This window comes from Hylobates moloch, unplaced genomic scaffold (genome assembly GCF_009828535.3).
Source record: "Hylobates moloch isolate HMO894 unplaced genomic scaffold, HMol_V3 SCAFFOLD_6, whole genome shotgun sequence".
NCBI lineage: Eukaryota > Metazoa > Chordata > Mammalia > Primates > Hylobatidae > Hylobates > Hylobates moloch.
In genome coordinates, this window is record NW_026652281.1 from 67,736,717 (window position 1) to 67,752,581 (window position 15,865).

The 15,865-nt window shown below is 44.2% G+C and overlaps 1 protein-coding gene and 1 pseudogene across 1 annotated transcript in view; one reads left to right on the forward strand and one right to left on the reverse strand.

The window, feature by feature from the left end:
* The window catches only part of SERINC5 (serine incorporator 5), a 188,135-nt gene continuing 172,270 nt past the window's right edge, over window positions 1-15,865 (forward strand). The window contains exon 1 of the mRNA XM_058440762.1: window positions 1-75. The gene's annotated coding sequence lies outside the window, so the exon portion shown is untranslated. The remainder of the gene's footprint in view (window positions 76-15,865) is intronic.
* On the reverse strand, window positions 2,233-3,519 carry LOC116470553 (keratin, type I cytoskeletal 18-like; annotated as a pseudogene).

Consider the following 15,865-nt stretch of genomic DNA (forward strand, 5'->3'; position numbering starts at 1 on the left):
CTCTGTCACCCAGACTGGAGTGCAGCGACACAATCTCAGCTCACTGCAGCCTCTGCCACTGCGCCTGGCCTTGATGTAAGGTTTTATATTCATTTTCTAGCAGATCTATGGCTTGATGCAACAAGCAAGAGTTGTGTTCCAACTTCTCTGTTTTCCAGCCCTTGCCAAGCTATCAACTCAGCACTCAGTTTGGATTAGAAATGGTCTATATAGTTTTCAATTATTGTTAACAAAGGTTCCTTGTGTGAGACATTCATCATCTGTTTTTTAATTTCTCAGTCTGGTCACCTGCAGCTATTTCAGCTGCACAATGCCATTACTCAAAACTTGAATTTAATTTTCTTTGTGAACAAGAGCACTTGCTATGTCTTTTGGAAATTTCTGACAATGTTTGATTAGATCACAGAACTCACTTCAGTCTTCTGCTTCCTGTTGTAAGTATTCAAGTCTCTCTCTTTTTAAAATAGGCGAGGCCAGGTGTGGTGACTCATGCCTGTAATCTCAGCACTCTGGGAGGCTGAGGCAGGCAGATTGCCTGAGCTCAGGAATTTGAGATCAGCCTGGGCAACAAGGCAAAACCCTGTCTCTACAAAAAAATACAAAAATTAGCCAGGCATGGTGGCATGTGCCTGTAGTCCCAGCTATGCAGGAGGCTGAGGTGGGAGGATCACCTTAGTCAGGGAAGTAAAGGCTGCAGTGAACCATGATTGTGCAACTGCACTCCAGCCTGGGCAATGGGATTGAGACCCTGTCTCAAAAAAAAAATATTATCCAGTTGTGGTGGTACACACCTGTAGTCCCAGCTACTTGGGAGGCTAAGGCAGAAGGATTGCTTGAGCCCAAGGGGTTCGAAGTCAAAGTGAACTGTGATGGCATCACTGCACTCCAGCTTGGGTAACAGAGCAAGACAATCTCAAAAAAAAAAAAAAAAAAAAAAAAATTAGACTGGGGACAGTGGCTCACACCTGTAATCTCAGCACTTTGGGAGGCCGAGGTGGGTGGATCACTTGAGGTCAGGAGTTCAAGACCAGCCTGGCTAACATGGTGAAACCCCCATCTCTATTAAAAATACAAAAATTAGGCCAAGCACGGTGGCTCACGCCTGTAATCCCAACAGTTTGGGAGGCCGAGGTGGGCGGATTACCTGAGGTTAGGAGTGTGAGACCAGCCTGGCCAACATGGTGAAACCCCATATCTACTAAAAATACAAAAAGATTAGCCAGGCATGGTGGCACGTTACTGTAATCCCAGCTACTCGGGAGGCTGAGGCAGGAGAATTGCTTGAACCAGGGAATTGGAGGTTGCAATGAGCTGACATCGTGCCACTGCACTCCAGCCTGGAGACAGAGCGACACTCCATCTCAAAAACAAAACAAAACAAACAAACCAACAAAAAAATATGAAAGTTAGCCAGGAGTGGTGGCAGGCGCCTGTAATCCCAGCTACTTGGGAGGCTGAGGCATGAGAATCATGCGAACCTGGGAGGCAAAGGTCCTGCCACTGCACTCTAGCCTGGGTGACAGAGCGAGACTCTGTCAAAAAAAAAAAAATTAATTGACAAAGATTGATATACTCAAGGCATACAGCATGATGATTTGATATACGTGTATAGATTTTGTAATGATTATCACAATCAAATTAACACATTCAATGCTACCCTTGCTGTTCAGTAGATCCCTAGAACTTGTTCATCTTTTTTTTATTTAGATGTGGGGGTCTGAGCCAAGCTCAGAAATTGTTCTTCTTATAGCTGAAAGTTTATATCCTGTGATCAACATCTTTTCATTTCTCCTACTCCTCAGCCTTTGGCAACCATCGTTCTACTCTCTGCTTCTATGAGTTTGACTTTTTTAGATTCTACAAGTAAGTGAAATCATACGTTATGTGTCTTTCTGGGTCTGGCTTATTTCACTTAGCATAAGGTCTTCTGCTTTCATCAATGTTGTTGCATATTACAAGATTTTCTTCTTTTACGTGGCTTGAATGATATCCCATTGTATATATATACACCAAAATTTTCTTCATTCGTTCATCCATCCATGGACACTTAGGTTGTTTCCATATCTTGGCTATTGTGAATAATGCTGCAATTAACATGGGAATGCAGATATCTCTTTGAGATACTGATTCCATTTCCTTTGGATATATACTCGGAAGTGGGATTGTTGGATTGTATGGTAGTTCTATTTAAAAATTTTTTCCCCAATGACCTCTGAATGTTTTATCAGCCTCCTACTCCCCAAAGGATACCCTGCTTCTGCTGGCTGAATATCTCGGCACTTTGGTGTCGTTGGTCTCAAACACCTAGGGGACCTCCTATACCGTCCACTATCCTGTGAGTGGTGGTCTTCTGGATGCTTTGGAAGGAGTTGCTGCTATCCAGGGCATCACCAGGATTGAAGCCCTCCCCGTCTTCCAGCAGGTGGTGGTAGGTGGTGATCTCAGCCTCCAGCTTGATCTTTATGTTCAGCAGAGCCTCATATTCCTGGACCTGGTGCTGCCCCTCTGCCCAGGTCTGTGCCAGCTCCAACTCCAAGTGCAGCAGAACCCTCCATCTGCATGGCATAGCGGGTCTCCACCTCCCTCAGGCAGTTCTCCAACCTGGCTTTCAGATTTCTCATTGAGTTCAGGTTGATCTCCAAGGACTGGAGTGTATGTCTCAGCTCCGTGAGCATTATCTCAGCAACTCTGATCTCAGCGGACTGCTTGGCGCTCTCCTCAGTCTGCTAGGACCAGTACTTGCTCAGCTCCTCTCGGTTCTTCTGAGCCAACTTGTCATATTGGGCATGCATGTCTGCCATGATCTTGGCCAGGTCCTGAGATTTGAGGGCATCTACCTCCATGGTCAACCCAGAGCTGGCAATCTGGGCTTGGAGGCCTTTTACTTCCTCTTTGTGGGTCTTCTTCATGAAGAACAGTTCCTCCTTGAGAGCCTCAATCTCTGTCTCCAGCTTCAGCTGAGTGACATTGGTGTCATCAGTGGTCTTGAGGAGCCCATAGATGTCACTCTCCACAGACCGGCACGTGGCCAGTTCTGTCTCACACTTGACTCTAAAGTCATCAGCAGCTATATGGGCACTGTCAATCTGCAGAATGATGCAGGCACTGTCCACAGTACTTGTGAAGATCTGAACCCTCAAGTCCTCAGTGGTCTTGAAGTAATGCCCCTAGTCTCTGACCTGGGGTCCCTTCTTCTCCAGATGCTCCTGGACTTTGCTCTCCAGCCTCCATTTCTCGGTCTCCCAGGCTCCTCACTTTGTCCAGGTAGGAGGCCAGACAGTCACTCAGGCCTTGCATGGTCTCCTTCTCGTTCTGGATATCCCCTATTCCCACCAGGTCCCCCAAGCCGCCCCAGAAGCTTGTGGAGTGGGACACGGAGATCCGGGAGCCTGAGCCCCCGGCACCTGCATAGACACTGGCCACGCTGCTGACCAGCTGGGCCAAGTAGCTGGGCAGCTGGACAGAGCCCAGGGACCAGTAGTTGGTGGAGGAGGTGGTGGAGCGAGTGGTAAAGCTCATGCTGTCTGGGGAGGAAAGCAAGAGGACAGGACTCGGGTTTTGCCTAGGACCTAATTTTTTTTTTTTTTTTTTTTTTTTTTTTTAGCCAGAGCTTCACTCTGTTGCCCAGGCTAGAATGCAATGGCATGATCTCAGCTCACTGCAACCTCCACTTCCCAGGCTCAAGCAATCCTCCCACCTCAGCCTCCTGAGTATCTGGAACCATAGGTGTGTACCACCACACCTGGCTAATTTTTGTATTTTTTTATAGAGATGGGGTATCACTATGTTGCCAAGGCTGGTCTCAAACTCCTGGGCTCAAGCAATTCCCCTGCTTCAGCTTCCCAAAGTGCTGGGACTACAGATGCGAGCCACTACACCTGGCCCTATTTTTAACTTTTGAGAAACTTCCATACTCTTTTTCATAATGGCTGTACCGACTGACATTCCCACCAACGACATACAAGAGTTCTTTTTTCTCCACACTCTTACCAAAACTTCATGTTCCTTGTCTTTTTGATAACCATTCTAACAGATGTCAGGCAATACTTCACTGGAGTTTTGACTTGCATTTCTCTGACAATTAGTGCTGTTGAGCACTTTTTCATGTAGTTTTGGCCATTTGTATGGCTTCTTTGGAAAAATCTATATTCAAGATCTTTTGCCCTTTTAAAAAATTGGGTTATTTGTGGCCAGGCGCAGTGGCTCATGCCTGTAATCCCAGAACTTTGGGAGGCTGAGACAGGTAGATCACCTGAAGTCAGGAGTTTGAGACCAGCCTGGTCAACATGGTGAAACCCCGTCTCTACTAAAAATTCAAAAAATTAACCGAGCGTGTTGGCAGGTGCCTGTAATCCCAGCTACTCAGGAGGCTGAGGCAGAAGAATCGCTTAACACAGGAGGTGGAGGTTGCAGTGAGCCGAGATCTCGCCATTGCACTGCAGCCTGGGCAACAGAAGGGGACTCCGTCTCAAAAAAATAATAAAAATAATTTTAAAATTCTGGTTATTTGGTTTTTTGCTGGTAAGTTGTATGAGTTTCTTATTTTCTTTATATTAACCTGTTTTTTTTTTTTTTGAGACAGAGTCTCACTCCATCGCCAAGACTAAGTGAAGTCGTGTGACCTCAGCTCACTGCAACCTCCACTTCCCAGGTTCAAGCAATTCTCCTACCTCAGCTTCCTGAGTAGCTGGAATTACAGGCGTGCACCACCATGCCTGGATAATTTTTGTATTTTTAGTAGAGATGGGGTTTCACCATATTGGCCAGGCTGGTCTTGAACTCCTGACCTCAAGTGATCCGCCCGCCTCGGCCTCCCAAAGTGTTGAGATTACAGGCGTGAGCCACCGCGCCTGGCCTATATTAACTTTTTTTCAAATTTGCCCTCATTCCATAGGTTGCCTTTTCATTTTGTTGATGTTTCCTTTGCTACGCAGAAGCATTTTAGTTTGATGTAGTTCCATTTGTTTATTTTTACTTTTATCGCCTGAGCTTTGGTGTCACAGCCAAAAAGTAATTATAAAGACCAATGTCAAGAAACTTTTCCCCTAATATCAAGGTTTTTCCTATGTTTTCTTCTGGGAGTTTTATATTTCAAGTCTTACATTTAAGTCATTTTGAGTTAATTTTTGTACATAATGTAAGGGTCCAATTTCATTTTTTTTTGCATGTGACATACAGTTTTCCCAACATCACTTATTTATTTATTTATTTTTAATTTTTTTTGTTGTTGGTTTTTTTTTTTTTTTTTTTTTGAGATGGAGTCTCACTCTGCCACCCAGGATGGAATGCAGTGGTGCGATCTTGGCTTACTACAACACCCAGGTTCAAGCAAATCTCCTGCCTCAGCCTTCCAAGTAGCTGACATGTGCCACTATGCCTGGCCAATTTTTGTATTTTTAGTAGAGACAGGGTTTCACCATGTTGGCCAGGCTGGTCTCGAACTCCTGACCTCAGGTGATCCGCCCACCTCAGCCTCCAAATGTGCTGGGATTACAAGCCTGAGCCACCATGCTCGCCCTATTTATTTATCTATTTTTTTGAGACAGAGTCTCACTCTGTCGCCCAGTCTGTAGTGCAGTGGCGTGACCTCAGCTCACTGCAGCCTCTGCCTCCTGGCTTCAAGCAATTCTGCCTCAGCATCCTGAGTAGCTGAGATCACAGGCGTGCACCAGCACGCCCAGCTAATTTTTGCATGTTTTAAGAGAAATGGGGTTTTGCCATGTTGGCCAGGCTGGTCTGGAACTCCTGACCTCAGGTGATCCACCCGCCTTAGCCTCTCAAAGTCCTGGGATTACAGGCGTGAGCCCCCACATCCAGCTTCAACATCACTTATTGAAGAGACTTTCCTTTTTCCATTGTGTATTCTTGGTACCCTTCTCAAAGATTAGTTAACCATATATACATAGTTTTATTTCTGGGCTCTGTCTATTGTTCCATTGGTCAGTGTGTCTCTTTTAATGCCAGTATCATATTATTCTGACTACTATAGCTTTATAATATAGCTTGAAATTAGGGAGTGTGATGTTTCCAGAATTCTTTTTCTTCCTCAAGATTGCTTTGGGTATTTGGATTTTTTTGTGGTTTTGTATGAATTTTATGACTGTTTTTCTATTTATTTCTGTAAAGAATAGCATTAGAATTGTGATAGGGATTAGAATTTTGATAGGGATTGAATCTGTAGATAGCTTTGTGTACTATAAACGTTTTAACAATATTGATTCTTCCAATCCATTAAGATGTAATAGCTTTCCATTTAGTTGTTTCCTCTTCCTCCTCCTCCCCCTCCTCCTTCTTCTTCTTTGTAGAGATGAGGTCTCACTCTATTGCCCAGGCTGTTCTTGATCTTCTGAGCTCAAGCAATCCTCCTGCTTCGGACTCCCAAAGTGCTGGGATTACAGGTGTGAGACACCATGCGTAACTCTATTCTTTCTTTCATCAATATCTTACAGCTTTCAATGTACAGATTCTTCACCTTCCTGGTTAAATTTATTCCTAAATATTTTATTCTTTTTGGTGCTATTGTAAATGGGATCATTTTCTTAATTTCTTTTCTGGATAGTTCACTGTTAATGTATAGAATGTATGTGGTAGGAGTAAAAGTATATAGATTTTGTATGCAATTGAAGTTAAATTGTTATCAGCTTAAATTAGAACGTTATAATCATAAGGTGTTTTCTATAAGCCCCATGGTAACTATAAAGAAAAAAACCTCTGGTAGGTACATAGTTTGGATGTTTCTCTCCTCCAAATCTCATGTTGACATTTGATCCCCAATATTGGGAGTGTGGCTTAATGAGAGTTGTTTGGGTCATGGGGGCAGATTCCTCTTTAATAGATTAATGCCCTCTCTGCGTGGGGTAGGCAGGATAAATGTGTTGTCTCTCTGTTAGTCCCAGAGAGAGCTGGTTGTTAAAAAGAGCCTGGCACCTCCCACCTCTTTGTCACTTCCTCTCTCACTATGCGGTCTCTGCACGTGCTAGCTCCCTTTCACCCTCCACCGTGAGTGGAAGCAACTTTAGGCCCCCATCAGATGCCTATGTTGAACCTTTCAACCAGCAGAGCCATGCTAAATAAATCTCTCCTTTACAAATCACCCAGCCTTTTTTTTTTTTTTTTTTTTTTTGAGACGGAGTTTCACTCTTGTTGCCCAGGCTGGAGCGCAATGACTTGATCTCGGCTCACCTCAACCTCTGCCTCCTGGGTTCAAGCTAAATTTTTTGTATTTTTAGTAGAGACGGGATTTCTCCATGTTGGTCATGCTGGTCTTGAACTCCCGACCTCAGGTGATCTGCCCACCTCAGCCTCCCAAAGTGCTGGGATTGCAGGCGTGAGACACTGCATCCAGCCTCAGCCTTTCCTTTATAAATTGCCCAATCTTTATAGCAACATAAAACAGCTTAGGCGGCCGGGCACGATGGCTCACGCTTGTAATCCCAGCACTTTGGGAGGCCGAGGCGGGCGGATCACGAGGTCAGGAGATCGAGACCACGGTGAAACCCCGTCTCTACTAAAAATACAAAAAATTTAGCCAGGCGTGGTGGCGGGCGCCTGTAGTCCCAGCTACTCGGAGAGGCTGAGGCAGGAGAATGGTGTGAACCCAGGAGGCGGAGCTTGCAGTGAGCCGAGATTGCGCCACTGCACTCCAGCCTGGGTGACAGAGCGAGACTCCGTCTCAAAAAAAAAAAAAAAAAATACAGCTTAGGCTGGGCACGGTGGCTCACGCCTGTAATCCCAGCACATTGGGAGGCTGAGGCGGGCAGATCACAAGATCAGGAGTTTGAGACCAGCCTGATCAACATGATGAAACCCCATCTCTACTAAAAATACAAAAATTAGCCAGGCATGGTGGCATGCACCTGTAATCCCAGCTACTCAGGAGGCTGAGGCAGGAGAATGGCTTGAACCCAGGAGGCGGAGGTTGCAGTGAGCCAAGATTGTGCCACTGCACTCCAGCCTGGGTGACAGAGTGATACTTTTTGTCTAAATAAATAAATAAAACAGCCTAAGTCTGGGTGCAATGGCTCACACCTGTAATCCCAGCACTTTGGAAGGCCAAGGCTGGTGGATCACTTGAGGCCAGGAGTTCGAGACCAGCTTGGCCAACATGGTGAAACCCCATCTCTACTAAAAATACACAAATTTGCTGAGCGTGGTGACACATGCTTGTATTCCCAGCCACTTGGGAGGCTAAGACAGGAGGACCATTTGAATCTGGGAGGCAGAGGTTGCAGTGAGCTGAAATAGTGCTACTGCACTCCAGCCTGGGTGATTTAAAAAAAAAAAAAAAGAAAGAAAGAAAAAGAAAAAGAAAGGAATCAAAGCATACCATTACAAAAAAATTCAACAAATCACAAAGGAAGAAAGCAAGATTGAAAGAAAGAAACAACAAAGTAGTCAGTAAATAATTAACAAAATGACAACAGTAAGTCCTTACCTATCAATAAATACTTTACCTGTCAATAATTACTTTAAATGTAAATGAATTAAATTCTCCAATCAAAATACAGAGTAGCTGAATGGATTTAAAAAAAAACAGATCCAACAATATGCTACTTACAAGAGACTCATTTTAGCATTAAGGGGACACACAGACTGAATGTGAAGGGATGGAAAAAGATATTTCATGCAAACAGTAACCAGGGGAGCGAAAGGGTGGCTATACTTACATCAGACAAAACAATCTTTCAGCTCCCTCTCTCTCCTTCTGCTCCTCCTCCCTTGTCCTTCCATGAAAAAAAGAAAAAGAAAGAAAGAAAAAAGAAAAAAATAGACTTTCACTTGGTCTGTCATGAGAAACAAAGAAGGTTAATATATGATGATGAAAGGGTCAATTAATACAGGATATAACAATTGTAAATATACCTGCACCCAACATTGGAGCACCTAAATATAGAAAGCAAATATTAACAAAACTGAAGAGAGAAATAGACAGCAATACGTTAATAAAGAACTTCAGTACCCCACTTTCAACAATGGAATCATCCAGACAGAAAAATCAGTAAGGAAATAGAAGACTTGTATAATGCTATAGACCAAATGAACCTAACATCTGCTCATATATGCAACATGCCATCCAATAGCAGTGGAATACACATTCTTTTCAAGCACACATGGAACATTCTTCCAGATAGATCATGTTTTGGGCCACAGAACAAGTCTTAACAAATTTAAGAATATTAAAATCATCTAAAGTATTTTTTCAGATCATAATAGTATAAAACTAGAAATCAATAACTGAAGGAATTTTTAAAAATTAATATGTAGGCCGGGCACGGTGGCTCACGCTTGTAATCCCAGCACTTTGGGAGGCCGAGGCGGGCGGATCACGAGGTCAGGAGATCGAGACCATGGTGAAACACCGTCTCTACTAAAAATACAAAAAATTAGCTAGGCATGGTGGCGGGCACCTGTAGTCCCAGCTACTAGGAGAGGCTGAGGCAGGAGAATGGCGTGAACCCAGGAGGCGGAGCTTGCAGTGAGCCGAGATTGCGCCACTGCACTCCAGCCTGGGCGACACAGTGAGACTCCATCTCAAAAAAAAAAAAAAAAAAAAATTAATATGTAGAAATTAAATGACATACTCCTGAACAAATCAAAAGTGAAATCAAAAAGTATCTTGAGACAAACAAAAATGGAACGCAACATGCAAAACTCATGAGACGCAGCAAACACACAGGTAAGAGGGAAGTGGATAGCAATAAATGCCTACATTAAGGAAAAAGAAAGATCTCAAATAAACAACCTAACTTCACATCTCAAGGAACTAGAAAAAGAACAAACTAAGCCCAAAGTTAGCAGAAAGGAGAAAATAAAATTTAGAGCAGAAGTATTTAAGTATTTTAAATCCAAGGTCTTAACCTTGGACCTGTTTTGACCCTTTTGAATTCAGGCTTTGTCTCCTGACTTAAATTAACTTCATTAAAGTATGTTTCATTCCTGAAAGTTTTGCAAAAGCCCTTGTAAAAACTAGTGATATTTCCACTGAGTTCTTGTTTTCCAATAATTTTTCCTGTTTCTTTTCATTCCTGTTTTTCATTGTGGCCTAAAATAACAACAGGATTTACCACTGGCATTTGATTTGTTCCTTCAAGCCGTTTGATTACATCTTTAATCCCTCAAAGAGATTCTTATGATTCTTAGTTGTATCTTGGATTTCACAAAAGATTTCTTTGTATCTTTGATGATCTCTGATAATCTGACAACTTTCTAAGACTCTTTTTTTTTTTTTTTTTTTTTTGTGAGACAAGGTCTCACTCTGTCACCCAGGCTGGAGGGCAGTGGCTCGATCATGGCTCACTGCAGCTTCAGCCTTCACAGGCACGGGTGATCCTCCTACCTCAGCCACCCAAGTAGCTGGGACTACAGGCACACACCACCACACCCAGCTAATTTTTTGTAGAGAAGATGAGATTTCACCATGTTGCCTAGGCTGGTCTCATACTCCTGGGATCAAGCAATTCCCTCGGCCTCCCAACGTGCTAGGATTCAGGCATGAGCCACTGTGCCTGGCCACAACATTTCTTTTTGTGAAGAGGTTTTTAATTTCTGCAAGCATACTACCAGTCACTTCATATCTTTTTTTTTCTTTTTATTGACAGAAGCATTCTCCATGAAGAAAATGCCAAAGTAATTACTTCCTAGTAAGGCAGTTATAATTTCCCAAGGCACTTATTACAACTCAGGCCATGGAGATTAGACTGGAGGACAGTGATGTGGCAGAGAAGAGACAGAAGTGCCAGAGATAAGAGCCTGGACCCAGGAGCAGGCAGTAGGTGACTAGTTGAAGCTGATTCCTGGCAGAGCCAGAGTGAAAAGAAGAGCCCAAGGGAAGAAGGAGCTGGAGCTTGGAATCCATTGCTCCCCACAGGAATTCCTGCTGTGTAGTATCTGGCCATGGTACCCAGGTCTGAATTCTAAAATCGAGTAAGGCAGGCGCATCCCCAGATCTTATTCCCACCCTGATGCAATTGGACCCTCTCCTTAGCAGTATGGCTAATACTAGTGGTACCTTTCCAGAATGTTCCTTCAGGATGCTTTGCTGTCATCTGCCCCCAAGATTGTTGTAATACACACGCAAATCTGCAATGAGTATGATGTGACTGGTACCTCTGAAAGTCACACCATCCACAACTTGCACAATCATACACTGTGGACTGTCCCTCCTACCTCCTGCAATGTGACCCCCTACTTCCTGAAAGCCCCCTTGGGCTTCTTTAACTCCCTACCCTAAATTGATCCTAAAAATAAGCATTCCTGACTGGGTGCGGTGGCTCACCCCTGTAATCCCAGCACTTTGGGAGGCCAAGGCAGGTGGATCACCTGAGGTCTAGAGTTCAAGACCAGCCTGGCCAACATAGGGAAACCCTGTCTCTACTGAAAATACAAAAATTAGCAGGGCGTGGTGGCACGTGCCTGTAATCCAGCTCCTCGGGAGGCTGAGGCACGAGAATCGCTTAAACCTGGGAGGCAGAGGTTGCAGTGAGCCGGGATCATGCCATTGTATTGCAGCCTGGACGACAGAGTGAGACTCCGTCTCAAAAAATAAATAAAAATAGGCATTCAGTTTCTTCTGGGAAAGTTTGCATCTCTAGCTCATTTCACCTGTCCTCCCTCTTCCTTCACCCCCTCCCAGTATTGCCACTCAAGACAGAAGGTAGACCAGGCTTGGTGGCTCACATCAGTAATCCTAACACTTCGGGAGGATCACTTGAGCCCAGGAGTTTGAGACGAGCCTGGGCAATGCAGACAGACCTCATCTCTAGTAAAAATGAAAAATTAGCTGGGCATAGTGGCCAGTGCCTGTAGTCCCAGCTACTGAGGAGGCTAAGGTGGGAGGATTGCTTGAGCACAGGATGTTGAGGCTGTACTGAGCCATAATCATGCCATTGCACTCCAGCCTGGTGACAGAGAAACACCCTGTCTCTAAAAGAAAATAAAAGGAAACGGCTGGGTGTGGTGGCTCACACTTGTAATCCCAGCACTTCGGAAGGCCGAGGCAGGCGGATCACTTGAGGTCAGGAGTTCGAGACCAGCCTGGCTAATATGGTGAAACCCTGTCTCTACTAAAAATACAAAAAATTAGCTGGGCATTGGCCAGGTGTGGTGGTTCACGCCGGTAATCCCAGCACTTTGGGAGGCCGAGGCGGGCAGATCACGAGGTCAGGAGATCAAGACCATCCTGGCTAACACAGTGAAGCCCCTCTCTAGTAAAAATACAAAAAATTAGCCGGGCATGGTGGCGGGCGCCTGTAATCCCAGCTACTTGGGAGGCTGAGGCAGCAGAATGGCATGAACCCGGGAGGCGGAGCTTGCAGTGAGCCAAGATTGCGTCACTGCACTCCAGCCTGGGCCACAGAACGAGACTCCGTCTCAAAAAAAAAAAAAAAAATTAGCTGGGCATGGTGGCTCGTGCCTGTAATCCCAGCTACTTGGGAGGCTAAGGCAGGAGAATCGCTTGAACCTGGAAGACAGAGGTTGCAGTGAGCTGAGATCAAGCCACTGCACTCCAGCCTGGGCGACAGAGCAAGACTTCGTCTCAAAAAAAAAAAAGGAAATAAAAAGAAATAACGTAAGTCCCTGAGGTCATAAGTATCCAGAGAAGCCCAGAATCTTAAAGGAAATAGTTAAGCTGCATAAGAAATTGAGTACCATTTGATTTTGCTCATGAGAGAGAAGTGTAAGGAGGAGGGACTGGGTATAGGGAGGCCCGGATCCCATTCTCAGGTGTGCCATTAGCTGAGCTCATATTTTACCTCGGGCCTTTTACTCTGGACTTCATAGATGTCACCTGTAAGATAAGTGGACTGAACTAGATGATCATGAGGAGTACTCCTACATGTGTACAGTGGTCACGGGTTAGTGACCAGACTTTGAAGGAACAGTGATAAACCTAGAAAAGTGAACTACTCTTCTGGGAGGAGCTGACTTGGGCGAAGTTGCTCATTTGGGAGAAATAACTAATGGCATATAACCTAGACCTGGACAAGCAGCCTGACTCTTTCCTTGTGTTATTTTCACACAAAGTCAGAGCCACGTCTAGCTTCTAATTATGCAGAACTTGAACAAGTGTTGAATGTCTTAGGTAGGGTCCATTTACCAGATTAAGGAAGTTTCCTTCTATTTCTAGTTTGTCGTGAATTAATATTGACTTTTATCAAATATGTTCTCTGATTTCCATATCTATTGATAGGACCATGTGGCTTTCTCCTTAAATCTGTTAATCTGGTAAATTAAATTATGTTGATATATTTACTTCCTTCCCTTTCTTTTCCTTTTTTTTTTTTTTTTTTTTCAGAAGGAGTCTTGCTCTGTCACCCAGGCTGGAGTGCAGTGGGACAATCTCAGCTCACTGCAATCTCTGCCTTCCAGGTTCAACCGATTCTCTTGCCTCAGCCTCCCAAGTAGCTGGGATTACAGGTGCACATCACCACTCCCAGCTAATTTTTTTGTATTTTTAGTAGAGACAGGGTTTTACCATGTTGGCCAGACTGGTCTTGAACTCCTGACCTCTGGTGATCTGCCCACTTGGGCCTCCTAAAGTGCTGGGATTACAGGCATGAGACACTGCACTTGGCCTCTTTTTTTTTTTGAGACTGAGTTTCGCTCTTGTCACCCAGGTTGGAGTGCAGTGGCACAATCTCGCCTCACTGCAACCTCTGCTTCTCAGGTTCAAGCGATTTTCCTGTCTCAGCCTCCTGAGTAGCTGGGATTACAGGTGCCCACCACCACACCTAGCTAATTATTATATTTTTAGTAGAGACGGGGTTTTAGCATGTTGGCCAGGCTGGTCTTGAACTCCTGACCTCAGGTGATCCAACAACCTCAGCCTCCCAAAGTGCTGGGATTACAGGCATGAGCCACTGCGCTCAGCCTCTTTCTTTCTTTTTGAGACAGAGGCTCACTCTGTCGCCCAGGCTGGAGTGTAGTGGTGTGATCTGGGCTCACACAATCTCTGCCTCCCAGGTTCAAGAGATTCTCCCAATTTATCCTCCTGAGTAGCTGAGATTACAGGCACCTGCCACCACACCTGGCTGATTTTTGTATTTTAGTAGAGACAGGGTTTCACCACCTTGGCCAGGCTGGTCTCCAATTCCTGGCCTCAAGTGATCTGCCCACCTTGGCCTCCCAAAGTGCTGGGATTACAGGCATGAGCCACCAAGCCTGGCCATATTGACATATTTTCTGTTGTTAAACCATCATTGTGGGGTGGGGAGGAGATGAAAGATTTAGATCAAAAGATACAAAGTAGTAGATATGTGGAATGAACAAGTCTAGAGATCCAATGTACAACATGAGGACTATAGGTAATAAAGTTGTATTATATTAGACATTTTTGTTAAATAAATAGATTTTAGCTGCTCTTGTCACACACAAAAATGTAACTATGTGAGGTAAAAGTTATGTTAATTTGCTTCACTATAGTAACCATTTTACTATCTATATATATCCTGTTACATCATGTTGTAAACCTGAAATATACACAATAAAATTTATTTAAAAAAAAACAAAAAACACTGGGCACGGTGACTCTCACTTGTAATCCCAGCGCTTTGAGAGGCTGAGTCAGGAGGATTGGTTGAATCCAGGAGTTCAACATCAGCCTGACCAACGTGGCGAGACCCCATCTCTATAAAGAATAAAGAAATGTAGCTAGGCGTGGTGGCGCCCACCTGTAATCCCAGCTACTGGGGAGGCTGAGGCACGAGAATTGCTTGAACCTAGGAGGCGGAGGTTGCAGTGAGCCGAGATCATGCCACTGCACTCCAGCCTGGGCAACACAAGGAGACCCTGTCTCAAAACAACAAAAACAAAAAACCCAAAACATCCATCATGAAATTATTATTATTATTATTTTGAGATGAAGTCTCGCTCTGTTGCCCAGGCTGGAGTGCAGTGGTGTGATCTTGGCTCACTGCAACCTCCGCCTCTCAGGTTCAAGTGATTCTTCTGTCTCAGCCTACAGAGTAGCTGGAATTACAGGCATGTACCACCATGCCCAGCTGATTTTTGAATTTTTAGTAGAGACTGGGTTTCATGTTGGCCAGGCTGGTCTTGAACCCCTGACCTCAGGTGATCTGCCCACTTTGGCCTCCCAAAGTGCTGGGATTACCGGGCTGAGCCACCATGCCTGGCTATGGAATTATTTTTGAGTCATGTTATTTTTTTCTAGGACTGGATTTGCTTGTATTTTATTTGGGGATTTTAACAGTATGTTTATGAGCAATGTTTTTCATTTTTGCTTTTTAAGAACAAAAGAGAATTTATTGGCTCATTTAACTGGAAAATTCAGTCATAATTCCATCTATGTTTATATATGAGAATTTTTAATTCTGTGTGTGTGTGTGTGTGTGTGTGTGTGTGTGTGTGTGTGTGTGTGTGCTGACCTTGTCTGGTTTGAGTATCAGAGTTAAACAAGTCTTGGAAAATGATTTGTGTAACTTTCCTTCTTTTCTATTCTCTGAAATACTTTGTGTAAGATGAAGATTAGCTGTCGTCTGAAGTTGTATTAAACACACCTCTGAAAATATCAGGGTGAACCTCTCCTTAGGCAAGATGGTGTCTATATATCATGGACAAGCTTCCCAGTAAAACAACTACACAAGCAGGAGTGAATATTTTTAAAATTATGTAACTGTATTGCTGAGCTAGCCAAAAAAAAAAAAAAAAATGGCAAGGGAAAGCAGGAATTCAGAGGAAGCAAGAAACCAGACCCTTCCCTCAGGGCAGCTCCAAATCTTGGTGAATTTGAATTTTAGTTTTGTTGGCTGAGTCGAATGCAGGAGGGGAGGTGACAAGGCCATCTCAAAGTCTTTTTCTTTTTTATTTTTGAGATGGAGTCTCACTCTGTCACCCAGGCTGGAGTGCA